This window comes from Typopeltis vanoorti, chromosome 2, assembly GCF_054136105.1.
Source record: "Typopeltis vanoorti isolate ZY-2024b chromosome 2, IOZ_Tvanoo_1.0, whole genome shotgun sequence".
NCBI classification, from domain to species: Eukaryota; Metazoa; Arthropoda; class Arachnida; order Uropygi; family Thelyphonidae; genus Typopeltis; species Typopeltis vanoorti.
Window position 1 is genome coordinate 186212054 of NC_143550.1, and position 14813 is coordinate 186226866.

A 14813-nucleotide genomic window follows, 5' to 3' on the forward strand; every position below is an offset into this window, starting at 1 on the left:
ATTCAACAGAATATCTTATCCCGCCCCTTGAGAATGGTGAGAAGGTCATCGTTTAAGACACTGGTTGTAAAATCCTGAATCATTTCAGTACGACAAGGTTTTGATGTGAAGAGGAGGAATGAGTTTTTTCTCTAAGGAATTCAAGGTATGGACACGATTTGAGGTAAGTGAAGGGAATTGATGTATAGCAAGAAGATTGTAGGAAAAAGCAGAGGACCTTGGATATTGAATCCTTCACAGTCAAATTTCATGGAAGGAAATTACCCTTCATGGTACACAGTGAACGACCAGAGAGAAATTGACAAATGTGAAGGTAAAAGGTGAAGGGTAAAAGACGGACTATAAAAGAGAAATCTGGTAAAGAGACCTCTTTGTCGTGCTCGTCCATATCTCCTGAAAATGTCACTAACGACAACATGAATTTCGTCAAACTGTTTCATGGTTTGGTGTTTAAGGTCAGCTGGGGGATCTGTTGGAGAAGGACCGAATCCATACTTATGTTAACTGATTAACTGCGATACTTCCAAGTAGTTAAAAATTCACGTTGAAAATATTCTCTACCGCATTTAAAGCGCCGCATAATCTAAAAGTTATGAGCAAATGATCCAGTTATTGGAGTAGAACATATCTCAAATCTAAACAAAATGGGCAAAACCTGAATTTGGGAATTTCAGAGGAATTTATTTAATCCGCCTGTCATGTGACATTTTTCTTAATCTCTTTTCAAGCATTCCTGAGGAGGGTAGGAAAAATTCTGGAAAGGAAACAACTAGATTTAGTTTGAGGATCAGATTTTCTTTTTAAGACAGCTGAGAAATAAGAATCTTTATTTAATGGGAGGGGGAGAAAGGCATAGCAAAAGAAAAGATATTCGAAACACTACAGTTATACGGTGTGAACGGTCACCTGACTATTTCCTAGACACCTCGGTCACCCGCCTACCTAGGGGGAAAACCTGTCCTTTTCACACTAGAGGAAGCCCACTCACACAGGCAGATACATTCACAAACTATTCCATCATCCCCCTCTCAACAATATGATATCACACAAACACTAACCCAAAGAGCCTATAACATTTGTTTCAATCAGACCTCACTTGCAGCAGAACTCAGTCGTACACTTTTTATCTAATCCACGACCTTCTCTTCAGAAAGATTTTAGTAATGATATCACCATCCCCTATGTCCGAGACACATCAGAAAAAACAGACAGAAACTGGTGCAAATACAATATTTGCACCAGTTTCAAGCCCCACTTACAACTAGCTACCTTTGTTTGCTCCAATTAAGACAAACTTCCTGCTCCTTCAGTTCCTGGTGAATATAGAGTTTCTTGTTCCTTCAAGTTAGCCTACTGTGGACAGACAGGAAGATCAGCGTTCATCCACATGGAAGAACAGAACAAATGCATCTGCAGTCACAATTATGGTCAGTCGGGCATTGCAGACGATGCATTGGATACGGCTCATAAAATAAATTGGAATAAGATCATCATGCTCCATCACAGTAAGAAGAGTGTTTTTAGAATCTGCTGCTGCTCTTAAAAGCATCCTAATTTAAACAAATTTGGTGGTGGCATAAATTTATAAAATTTGGGAAACAATAATACTTCGAGATCCCAGTTTAAATACTGGGCTGCCGACAGGTGTCCATAGAGGGTGCCCCACCTATTTAGGACTCTTGTGTTTCGTTCGCATGTTTCACTTAGTTTTGTGCTGTCTTTGTAGGTGTGTTATAAGTCTCATTTTGTATGCTCTGACGATGCCTCTGTAACTCAGATGGAATATTGCAAGAATTAAATACTATTTTAATGCTTTCTTTGTGCTGTTTCACTCCATTAAATTTTTAACATGAGTATCTGATTTTCATATTTTTTTCCCCATTTCATGGAGTAGAACCTCTCGAGTTTTTAGCAATGTATCTCTTAGTTATTTAATTTATGGAAACCAGTATATTTATATCCTTAGTTGCTAACAACTAAGACAAATCAATATATACGAATAAACAGTACGCAAGCAGCAGCAATCAGTTGGTGTAAAATTGTAATTGACAACTTTTAATTGTTGATCAAAGAGAGACATTTATAAGCATTAATTTCGTCTCAAAATGACTGTCTCCAGTTTATTGGTACATGATACAGCTCATCATGTTTCCCAAATCCAAACACTGTTTTCCCTGTTGAGGTTTAGGAAATATTTTAAAGCTGCTGCTGATTCTTTGAAAAGTCTCTCTGACATTTAGTGGATTGTGTGTAGCACTTTCGTTTTCTTCCATCTAATCATGCATGCAGGAGTGTCCAAGGCAAGGTCTGATGGGCCCTACGTACTGTAACGATGGCATTGGATGTATTGTTATGTTCATCGAGACAGATATCAACAGATATTCCTGTTGATATCTTTCTTCCTGTATATTAAATGCCAGGTCACAAGTACTGGGCTCTTCATGTATTCCTGAATGTGACAAAGGAGAGACTTCATCCTTAAGTGAATGGATGAGAGTAACCAGTTTGGTATAAGGTTTAAATGTGGCGTGGAGCTGATGTTTATGGAGTGCCCTGCATTTCTTTTTTTTTTAGGTGTGCCCTGAATGTATGGAAAGGGAAAAGGGGGGAGATGTCTGATGGAGTATTTAAGAGTTTCTCTATTTTCTAGGGATTGTAGACATTTCTAATAAAAGTCTGGAGAAGGCAACTGAGCTTATTGGCAAGAACAGTATCGTTAGAACAGGTGGGTATTTTTGTGTGAGTTATTTTTAGTATTCCGTGATGTGGGGCTGGATGATGGGGATGATGATTTGTGCAAATATCTTCCGGTATGTGTAGGCCTTTCATAAATAGAACAAGATAATGAATCATTTGGAAGGACCGCGGCTGGTGGGTTAGTTATTTGATTCCTTTTTCCAGTGCGAAGTGGACTTTAGATTCTTGGCTCTTTAAGGGTATAAAATTGCATTTAATGTGTGTGGACCACATGGCCAAGCAGCAAACGCATCATCATCATCTACATTCCTATTTTTTTCCTTTTTCGAATACATCAAGAGGAAAACATGGGACCTTATCAAATATTGAGTGTCTTAGTAAATGGTGAAATAATATGGATGCTAATCAGCATATCTGACCTCATAGAATACGATTTTTTAATATACTTTTGGAGCGAACAAAAAATTTTTAAAGTAAAAAAAATGCACGTGAATGGGGGAAGTGATATCCGCAGATGTTACACCAAGAAGTGACGTTTTCAGTTATTTTCCACACGAACTTTCTTCTTTTGTGTATTAGTAGAATCACTATCTGTGATTTGGTAAGGAGAATAATTGGAGAAGAATGATAATATGCATTTTGTTATATTCGTTGTGTTGTTTTGTTACCATATTCTGTTTGATTCATTACCACACGAGCATTTTCTTTATCTGCTTTCATTATGACAACACCCTTTAAGCTTTTTGCTTTTTGGACGTTTGGATTTGGTTAGAATGTTAGCTACATCCAAACGATGTTATTGGTTATAACGGAAGTAGATCGTATATTCCACGTGCAATGGGTGGCATTATTTGGAACTTGCCTAGGTGTAACGGCAAAGTAATGACCTCATCGACTTAACGAGTTGACAGCTTCTTCCGTTAGCACTACCGATGATAAGTTTACAACAAGGCGATCCTGGTGTAATTGCGGCCGTCCCGTTGTACTGACGATGTTGGAGGATTTAAAATTTCTTCTGGTGCAGGTTTTTTCTATTGTGTACTGCAGCTCCGGAGATGTTGTGAACGACTTCCCACTGTTCAGGGTTTAAAATATCACACGCTTGGTCGCGTTGAGCACTGACAGCTATGCATATTTAGACTGTTGCACGTGAGTTGGCTAATTTGATCACGTAATGGTAGACTAGCGCCCGTTTGTAAATACGTGGAGTTTTCGCAGAATAAAACTGGGTTTTACTTTTGACACAATTTGGGATAATATTAATGTCTCGACAACCTTTTTAAGAATACGAACCCGTTTAACTGCCATACCAGTTTCAACTCGAAATTAAACGACTTCCAAGTATAGTATTCTAAAACAGCAATACACACAATTTCAGAGCCATCTGTTCCAACGGTACTGATCTTAGCGCCGAACTCATCTACCTTCCCCGCACTTTTTATCCAATGGCTAATTCCAAGAAAAAAAGAGGAAATTCTAAATCCACAAATCACAGCAAAACTGTTGTAATTCCATACATTGAGGGCACATCGGAAATGATATCCAGAGTTATTAATAAATATCAGATCCCCACCATATTTAAATCATATACGTTCCAAACTGGAACGCATGCGTCTATTTGCATAAAGACACACCCTCTCTTTTACCACATCCAGGACAACTATTCAGTCACCACTATGGTATAGCAAGTGTGGACTGATAGACCATGCCTTAAACACCCATTCATACAAGAATAGGTGGGAAAGTGCCGCACAGAAGTCATTACAAGTCAGAGAGACTGTTTTTAGAATCAGCAGCAGTTTTAAAACAATCCCCAAACTTCAACAATTAGGGTTGTATTAATTTATTAAATTTGTGGAAGACAGTCATTTTGAGAATGAAATTAATACTTGTTAACCGCTCTCTTTATCCAACAATAGATGGCGCCAATTAAGACTTTAGTACTTTATGTTGTCTGCTACAATTTTATACTGTTTCACCAGTTGGTTGCGAAATGTTTGTGCTCTGAGTATCCTGGGTTAAAAAGCCTGCTAAATATCAGCAAATAAGTAAATAAATATATTATTTATTTACTTATTTTTATCTTGAGTTGAGAATTAAAAGAGTACGAAGTGCGAACATACGGCGACCATCTCTCTTTTTTTTTATTTAGAAATAAGTTCTATTCTACTAATCGAATTTATTTCTAAATTTGATCTCTATAAATCATATTCATCCTTTTATGGCGCCTTCATTACGATCGTATCACTTGATTTAGGCTAACTTTCACTTTGAAATCGATTCAAGGTTTTGGTTCAATCAATTTTTCCTGGCGCAGCTCTTCCGATACTAAATCATTTATCGAGAGCTTTTTCAAGTGCGCAGCGCGACAGAATGGAAAATCACTCTGCGCGCGCTCTTCCACTAATTCCAAACACGATTTCGAGAGAGAGTGGAAAACACGTGAAGCTAATTATAGTAATATTTTGCCTGCATCGTCACTTTTGCACGAACGGGATCCAAGTTCACAAAACAATTCGATTTTCGTTCCTCTGCTGACTATCTCCACGTGAAAGTTTCCTTTACTTCGCGCTTTAAACACGTCTATACGGACGCAAATGTTTAAGGAAGGACCGAATTTTGTTGATTAAGATGAGTGCGTAGATGGACACGCGAAATGGAAGCGAACCGGGAGATCGATTTGTTCGTGTGACTTCGTGTATCAAATAATTCCATTCGACTGCACCAGTAATTTCTTCGAGAAGGCAGATAAGATGTTTTTCTGTGGATGTCGGGAGATGATTACATTCTTATGCCCCCCCCCCGCACGTGGATCCATGATTAAGTACGGGCTACTTTCCGCATTTATTACCGGGATGCTGTCTTTGAAATGCACCCTGATAAATGAAAGAATGGCGGGGAGGAGAGGGGGGGGGGATGAGCGGTGCAGGAGTTTCTCCTTCATTAATTTATTTTTGCACTGGTCGTTAGTTTTCGTGATCGCTGCAAAGTTGGGCAGCACTTTTCGTAATGAACTTCGTTCGTCGTTCCTTCGCTGCAACTTTTTAAACAAACTTCAACCGCAGATTCATAACTTCGACTGTCTTTGTTACTGCGACTAACAAAAACAGCGCTTTAAATGGTCGCCTTTGCCTAACGGTAGCGTATTTATCACCCCCTAATTATAGATGACGAGGATGTAATGGAGAAAACTATTATTCAAATGAAAAAAAGAAAAACAAGCCATTTTTGTGCGGAACAGTTCCTCACAGCAACGAGACGTGTTTTTAATTTTTAAGTAATGAGATTTCGGTTGGGATGATGAGCATATTCGAGGTTTGTCTCCGCTTAAAAGAAACGCTGCGAAGTAGACGGTGGCTCGATAAGTCGGCCAGGGAAAAAATAGAAAGAAGGATTCATTAGAGAGTTAACTGGGTCTTTTTTTTTTCATAATGTTTAAATGTGGTGGTAAAGTAAAAATAAAAATTAAAAAAAAAACATTTTTGGTTGATATACGCCGAACAACTCTTACGAAGAGTGTGTCGTCTAAGCTCTTAGAAATGGTCTCTAAGAGAAAAAGGAACCTTTAACGCCACGGACTATTCGTATCGTTAAAAATGAACATGCGTACTCTTTTGATTGGCCTTTTTTACTTTTCTTTCCCTGCATCTGTAGAAACGCAAGCCTCGTTCGATCCGAGATGGATTAGATCTCCTCATGACAACCCAATTAAAGCGGCCTAAACGTGTGGGGACGAACCGCAATTTGTTTTCTGCTTCCGTACAGAAAGAGAGAGTCATTTTCTGTTTGTGATTTACGTTCGCTGAGTGGGGGCGGGTGTGCACGAGTTTTCTCCATTACCATCCAGTTCGAGGAGTCCACTTTCGAAGGCCAAACAGTTCCGAGTGATGAATCGGTACGAGCATTTCAACATCACTTTGCTCTCCTTCCAGCGGACGCAACACTTCTCTGGAGGATTGATGCACACTCGGAGAGTTAGCAGGGAATCGAGTGGAAACGGCGAACGGGGACGAACGCCGCTCTCTGGACTCCATCAGAGTGGTCACGTGATGACTGTAAGTGGATGCTTGTGGTGGTGATCGGACTTACTCTGCTCACGACGAATAAATTGCCACCGTAGAACCTCGCTGCACGACCTCACACCAAGAAGAAAACCAGCAGGAACGGAAGTCACTTTCGATTTGTTTGAATGCGATTCAGGAATACATTTCTGAAAAGTCTACTCAAGGATTGTTCCCAAATTGTTGGCTGCTCGGGAAAGTCTGCGCAGCTGAATTCAGACCTCATAGCGATGAATTCCTTCATTAATTGACCTGTTCATTGCATTTTGCTCTTGATTAGAAGCTAAACGCGTTCTTTTATTTCTTCTAATTTCATGTTCCCTGTCTAGCGGTAATACGTTGTTTTATTTCAGCGATCTTTCCTCATCCCCCCTTCTTCCCTCGCCCACCAATCACGGTTGTTTGTCTCTGTTGCAATCGCTAATGTTTGTTCCCCACCGGCTCAATACAAACATTTGTCCTTCTTAAGAAGATGTTTAGAGTCTAAAATGATGTTGGGCAAACGCCTGGAAGATCTGCTGCGATAACGGACGAAAAAATATTAGCGATGGATTCCCATCAATAAATCAAACACGCCATTAGGAGCCACATACGAGATCACACGGCATTAAACAAATTAAACCCTCACGCCAGATGATCAATGAACATCGAGTGCAGGGAGAATCAGTCAGCGTCAGAATCTCTTCCAACAAAGCAAAGTCCACTGTTCTAACAACACTATCTTCTACTGTGCACTTATTTTAAACACAGCACATCGTTGTACTTTGCCACAAACAATTTTTTTTCCTGGGCCTTGAAGAAACTGCGTAGAATGCAATTAATTAACTTTTTCATTATATTTTTCTTTCTTTTTTTAAGAAAAAAAAAGAAACTTAGTTTATTTTGTGTGCATGCTGTTGCACGAATGATTACACCACACAACTGGAAGGTGGGTGCCTTACACGGATTCTACTGATTTCACTGTATTTCAGCATATACAAATTTTTTTTATCTATCACCAACAGTTTTTAATAAAACTGTATTAGCGACACGTAAAATAATTCATAATACAATACCGACCAGTGCAAATAGCAGCTATTGTGGTGTAAATATTGGTTTTCTAAGCAGACTTTGGTTTCAATGCAGAAGAATGTTTCTATCAAACCTCCAGCAGATACGAAAGAGTTGCGACATTAAACGAAACTTGAAAATACCTTCATTAAATCACTAAATAAAAATGGTAAAGTGTTCATTTATTTGATGAATAAATTCTCAAGGAAAAATGTTTCTAAATATATTGGCACGCAAATATTGCGGCCCACTGTTTGTGGCCAATAAATTATGAAGAACACCAATTTCAACAATATTTGCACGAAATTTCTTCTTACGTATTTTCAAGTCGTATAATTCTGTTAATATTGTGAATGATGCATTAAACTCTCTAAATCCATGGGTTGTGACATTGTGATAAATAGCACGAGAAGAGGTTCCAAGAAAAATAGAATTCTAGTAAGCTGACGGGTGAAACATTTTTTTTTTGCCAGTTTAATAATTAATATGCGAAATGCAGGAGGTTTGTTCAGAGGTTCAGCGCCAAAGATTACTTTTTAGCTAAATTTTAAATGGAATCTTCGGAATGAGGAAAATACTATTAAACAGAATCGACGTGGTTATTAAGCAGAATCGAAAATAGAGTTGGTGGTTACCAAAAGGAGGCCATTTCGACGTGCGTTATTCACTCGAAGAAAGAAAGATTTTTTTTCATGAAGTGGTCCTCATTTTTGGTTGTTTTATTCAATCCTCATTCCAACAAATGCAGCAAAGTTAGTCGTGAAGTCCTTGGACAATTTTCAGGATTATTGGTCCGAAACAGAAGGAGTAGATGTCGAAGGTGGTGAATTAAGGAAAATCTCTCAGACACGGAGACAGATTGAATCACACACCGATTCGGGGACTTCTTTTGCCTTCTTCATGAAGAAAAACAAGTAATAATCATAAAGGAAGCATGTGAAAGATTGAACTTGGGAAACAGGAGGAAATTCAGAAGCAGCTACTCAGTTGGTTTTTTTCATTATTTGTTTTGTAAAAATATTTTTACACGAGACGATGTGAGTATACTCCGCTCACATTTTGCATTTTTTAGCAAATAGAACAAAATGGTCTTTTTACTGTAGAATTTTAATATATTCCGAAACATTTTAATTTGATATTCAGAAAAAAAACGTATATTAACATACATATTAACAGTACTGTCAATATAATAAACATATTAACAGTACTATTTATTAATATAAATGAACGGAGTGCTAAGCTGGGAAATACGCCAGATAATATTACGGAGAGACCCACACGAGAGCTGCCATTAATCTATCCCCCGCTGCGATTTCACGACCTACTGCAGTAGGCTACACTATACTGTGACCGCCCGTGATCGGAATCCTCGTATATATTTCATGTTTTAATACAGAGCTAGGGGAGGGGATAATAATTATTCTTGGTCTGCATAATGAGCGCAACACAACAGAGCGCTTTAACTGCAGATGGCGCCCAAACACAATAAGTTGCGATTTAGAACCCCAAAGGGTTAGCATTCCTTAGTTCACCAGAGAAGCAAGTGGAAGAATAAGAAGAGAGAGGAGTTATTAAATGAATTGGGTAGGGCTGTAAGGAGTTAATTAATGGCCCGTTTTTAGGGATAAAATAATCCAGTTTCTGGGAAGAAAACACCCTCACCTTATGAGACTAGATAAGTCGCTTTGTAGTTGAAAACACCTTGAGAAAGATTCTTTTATTGTTAGATTGAATGCCAACCAAATGACATATCAATACCAACTGAGTTATTTATTAAATGATGAGAAGACCTTAACCTTATCCCGTCTAATACGGTATTAGAAATTTACAACCTTTCCGGAGTGAATTCTTATAAAAACACGGGTGTGTGTGTGTGTGAGGGATGGGGCGTGTTTTTTTTTTTTTTTTTCATTTTCTTGCTGCAGTGAATTTTCTCTCTTCCCCCTCCCCCCAATCCCTTACAAGGAAACTTGCGAATCCACAAGCGCAGCCTAATACTCTCTCTCTCTCTCTCTCTCTCTATTTGTGCTTCATCGCACAGCGATAAAAGATTTCAGGTCGGTAATCTTACCTCGGTGTGTCCGAGAAAGCTTCCTCTGCGCAGAGAGTGTGCAAGCTGAACGCTAATTGAATTTCTCTATTAAATGCCAGCATCCGAAGTTCACTATCGATACGAAGATGAATTTCAAGTGAAACTCTCGTGGGAAGGAAGGGCAGAATGGGAGTGCAAATGATAAAGAAGTCTGTGGTTATCTACGTTCCTGACTGTAATAAGGAAATGTTTTTCCTTTGTATGTGGGCATTCCTAACGGAAACTATTCCCATTAACTGCAATGAAAACTGCCCGCTAGGCTCAAAATAACAACTATTAGGGTAATTCTAGTCAGAAGAACTAACACTAGATGGCACTCTTGACACTTTCCACTAAATTTCTATTCATCGGTGGTCAGATCAGGCTCTATAATATCTTCGTGACGCCATTTGTTAGCTGCTTGATTTGTTTTCTAAAAGAAATGCGCCTTAGAAGATGAAGTGATCCATCAAAGTAAGGAAATGTTCTTTCACGGTGTAATTCATGAAGCAAGGAAAGAGTATCGTTGTGGAAATCATCCTCTGTTTAGTGTGCAATCAAAGTTGCCTGAAATGAAGTCATTAAGAGCATTTCGTGTCTCTTCCGTCGGTCTCTGTATAACCTACCACGCCATGTACGCAGCATTTTCAAAGAGGAGGAGGAGGAGAGGGGGATATCAACGAATGGTCTCGCATTACCACATACGGTGTATTACCCTCACGGACGAAGGGCACGAATGAGTCACATCCTCAGCAAACAGTTAAAAGTGCAATACATGAGGTGTTGCTATGACAACAGCAGTAGAAGTAATACTTTCAAGCTACTGGTTAGTTCCAAGACCGTTAAGAGCAGTCCAACTTGGAAAGGATTCACTTCATGAAATATTTCTTTCGTATTGCCAGTGGCTTGAATTCGTGGGGGTGCTGCATCTTTCGAAATATACATACACACTGTAAGTCCAGTGTATACGTGTTTGGATAAAATATCAAAAGTATGGTAAAAATTTAAAAAAAAAATCAAACATGAAAAAATATTGTTTATTATCGATAAAATTATACAGTTTGGTATAATTCAAAATTACTTAAAAATAAAATCCATTTCTCTAATTGAAATTAAAGGAATGGATTTACAATATTTGGACATTACAATTAAAGGATTTAATTGTAATGTCCAAATATTTAAAGAGACGGAGTAAACACGATAAGCACTACGAACACTACTACTGGCGCAAACTGCATTTAAACAACAGTGGAACTGCGCAACGGACAGTGCCGCATTACGCTAATAGCTCGCATCTCACAATCGCGTGCATATGCTTGCGCACGTAGCAATATGACACTGTGGTAAATTCAGTGCAGCTAGCGTCTTTCGCCCTCCTAAGTGCTACAAGATGGATTTTTATTATTTTTTATACAAAATAAGAGAATTGTATTGGTTTGTTGATGATAAAATTAAATATTACAAGCAAATATAAATAAATTAATATATATATTTATATATCGAGAAAAATTGGGGGTGCTGCAGTTCCGCAGTGCCTATGCACGAATCGCCCCTGCGTATTGCAGACATTTCTATCGCATTGACGGTTTGATCAAAAAAGTAGAACACTGAACTGTTTAACTAGTAGAATACTTTACTGTTTATCACACTTCTGCAACTGTGTTAAGCTCAAAGGGAGGGGGGGGGTTCCTCCCAGTGATGAGTACTTGAATAATGAAACGCTGATGACGGCTCTGAAGTGCTTCCATTAACACTTTAAACCGAGTTTACTGAATAGTGTTGCGTTAGGACTAACCGATCCATGCAGTCCTTTCTAAACATCTCCAAATATGTGTAGCACGTACGACTGCATTAGTTGTACCGTTTCGTTGTGCCTTGTCGATCTCGTCATTTTTTTGGACCAGAAAGATCGAGTTTTAAGTTCGATTAAAGGTTACAAAATCTAATTTTAATAGGGCAGTAGTTGGTGACCGCAGCGTAGCTTTCGACCCTCATTTCTGGGTTTCTTTTCTTTCTTTCATTTTTTTTTTTTTTTTTTGTAAATATTGACAAAAACTTAAGGAGTGATCATTTCTTTAATGTTATTTTCGCTTGCTTCTGCTTATATCTCCCTGCAACGAGACCGTGTCTTTATTTCGCTCCAAGTGTGAATTATATGCTTTTTTAATTTCGGTTCACTCCATGTATGGCAGTGCAGTATTTTTCTTTCTCCAGTGGCGCCCTCTACTGTCACACAAACGACTTTGAACATCCATTACTATCTCCCAACTGCGGACAAATCAATAAATATTAAAGCTATCGACGTGAAGAACTGGGAAAATCGTTTCGGTGCACGTGTCCTTTACCCCCCCCCCCCCTTTTACTCTATTGGAAGTGACACTTTGACAGAGATAACCCTCTCGTAGGCGGTCTTCTGGAAATAGCGAAATAATTTGATCAAGAGCAGTAACAGGGCGAGAGGAAGTAACCAAGAGGACAGAAAGATTAGCCCACAAATGGAATTTCGTTTCGAATAACTAAAGATCTGAGAATAATACCACAAATATATTGTGAGGTGTACCTTTGGCGCATCAGTACAGTAGGTAAGTGCTAATACGAAACCATTTTGTACAGACCAAACGTGAAATATTTTTGAGCGAATTTAGCTTCAAGTGTACAGGGGGTGAGGGCTTCACTCCGGGCGATAAAAATAGTCTTCCACCAACTTACTGTAAACAGTCACAGGATGCCATCGAAGTCGACGCGATCAATTCTAGTTGTAAGTGCTCCTTAGGAAGTCTACGAAAGAAGTATCGGTCGCGTTCATTTCTCCTATTCAGCATTCACTCTTCTTACGCTTTTGAACGAGACTGTGGTGATTTTCCGCATGCTCAGTGATTTTATTGAGTTGCAGATCCTCTGCAATAAGAAAGTGAGCTGTAAGGGAGAAGCACGCGAGACATTTTAACCCTAATGAAAGCTAATTCAATGTCAATTAAGCTTCAGCTTGACTGAGAAGGGAATATTCCCTTAAAATGACTCGCGTACTTTCCTATGTCTTCATCTTAGGGTTGTCGTTTTCTTCAGTGTTCACTTTGGCCATAAAAAGCATTCTCTAACCTTATTGTTTGATTCACTCCAGATGGATGGAAGTCTCCTGGCGGATGGTTTGTAACAATAATAATAACAATTGTTATTATTGTTAGGGAGTGTAAGGGGGGGAGTGAGGAGTATTCAGCGGGGCAAAGTATCTTCCCGGAAACCGAAGAAGACAATTAAACGAGCTGCAAAGGGAAAAAAATCCTCATGCTCTTTCGCCTGCGGCTTCCTTTGGCACGCGGCACGTGGAGAGCAGCTGGCGATGACAGAATCACGCCCCCAGGCGGAGGAAGCAGTAATCCAGAAACATGAGCGTGCTCGGGCTGCCCTGGAGTCGACCTCTCATTAGCATTGGTATCCGTGCCGCCTGAGACCTCCCGTAACTCGCGGGATTCTGACAGGAACAAGCGGCACGAGACTGATTTCCCAGTTGAAGGGATCAGTGCAGGAAATCCGACAAATTCGATTTACCAGGGAGGCTGAAGAGACAGGAAAGCTCAGAGAGAGAGAGAGAGAGAGAGAGAGAGAGAGAGGGTGGAAGTAAAAGGGAGTAGCTAAAAGTAGCCGTTTGTAAAGGAAATCTTGACTCATGGAGACAGTTTTCAGCTTCCTGAAGCCACCGTTGCGGAGAATGAATGAATGACAGTCGCCAGGGGTCGCTGTTGTGTCCTCATCAATTAGGCTGCACGTGACACTCAGCTCTTTGAAGTGAATGTACGCTTTTAGAGCCTCAAATGCTAACCTGAAACGAAGGTTGCTTTACTGATTCATGCTTACAGCGGTCAGATTACAGTACGGAATTTGCAGCGCAGACCTCGTTATGATATGAACCAGCATCGCAACAGAATTGAACAAGACATCCAACCAATATACTCAGATTACCGATTGCTTCATCAGAGTCGATTCTCCTCGTGTACCTGCCCTCCCTCTGCTTTCAGGTTGGCACGCCATGTTTTCTTCCTGGTGATTGATGGATCAAACCCCGCTGATATTCCAGAGACCATCAATTAAAGAAATCACGCGGTAAGATATGAGAAATGGTCAACAAGGTTTTAAGCAACTCATTCTGAAGCTTTTTTTTCATCAAAACGTAACAAAGATTTCTTTGCAATGGAAAATGTAAATAAAAGTTAGCTGATCTAAAGTTTAAATTAGACTGAAGATTCATTAATCTGCTCAAGAGCATCAAACATGCAACTTTTTCAAGCCACTTGTAATAAAAACGACATATTAGTCATACACAGCCCACGATTTCATCTGCTTCGCAGAATTAAAAACTGCAGTTCAAATTCCTGCCACCTCTTTATGAAATCGGTTAATTCGCCAACAGTTGAACAGATCGTATAGAAGTCCTCGTCTTCTTGTTTTCGCACCTAAGTAAATGGTGTCGTCACTGCTGCCCTTCCGCATGATGTCCCTAATTTAATTTAATTCCGATCTACAAACATCCCTTCATCCATTTGGAATGGAGGATCTTGTTCATAAATTTCAGTTTTCAAACAGAGCCCACCCAAGTGCTAATGAGGTTGTATCTGTAGGGATAGGGAGACTGGTAACATTTCTCTCCCTCTTCCCCCTGGAACATGATCTAAATAGGTATCTGCAGTGTAGACAATGCAATTAGTTCTGGACTTCTGTCACATTCGAGTACACTAAGTTGTTTTCCTGAGAGTAAAAGTTTTTTCTTTCAATAAGAACTTTTTAAGAAAATATCGTTAAGAAAACAATGCCTTAATGCTGAAGATTCACCCTTTTCCATCTGTAATCCAAAAGAATGGTGTTTTGAGAAAGTTTACATACTGACAAAGATTGCTCGGGGCTGACTAAGATATTAAATGGAAGTTTGTCGAAATTAG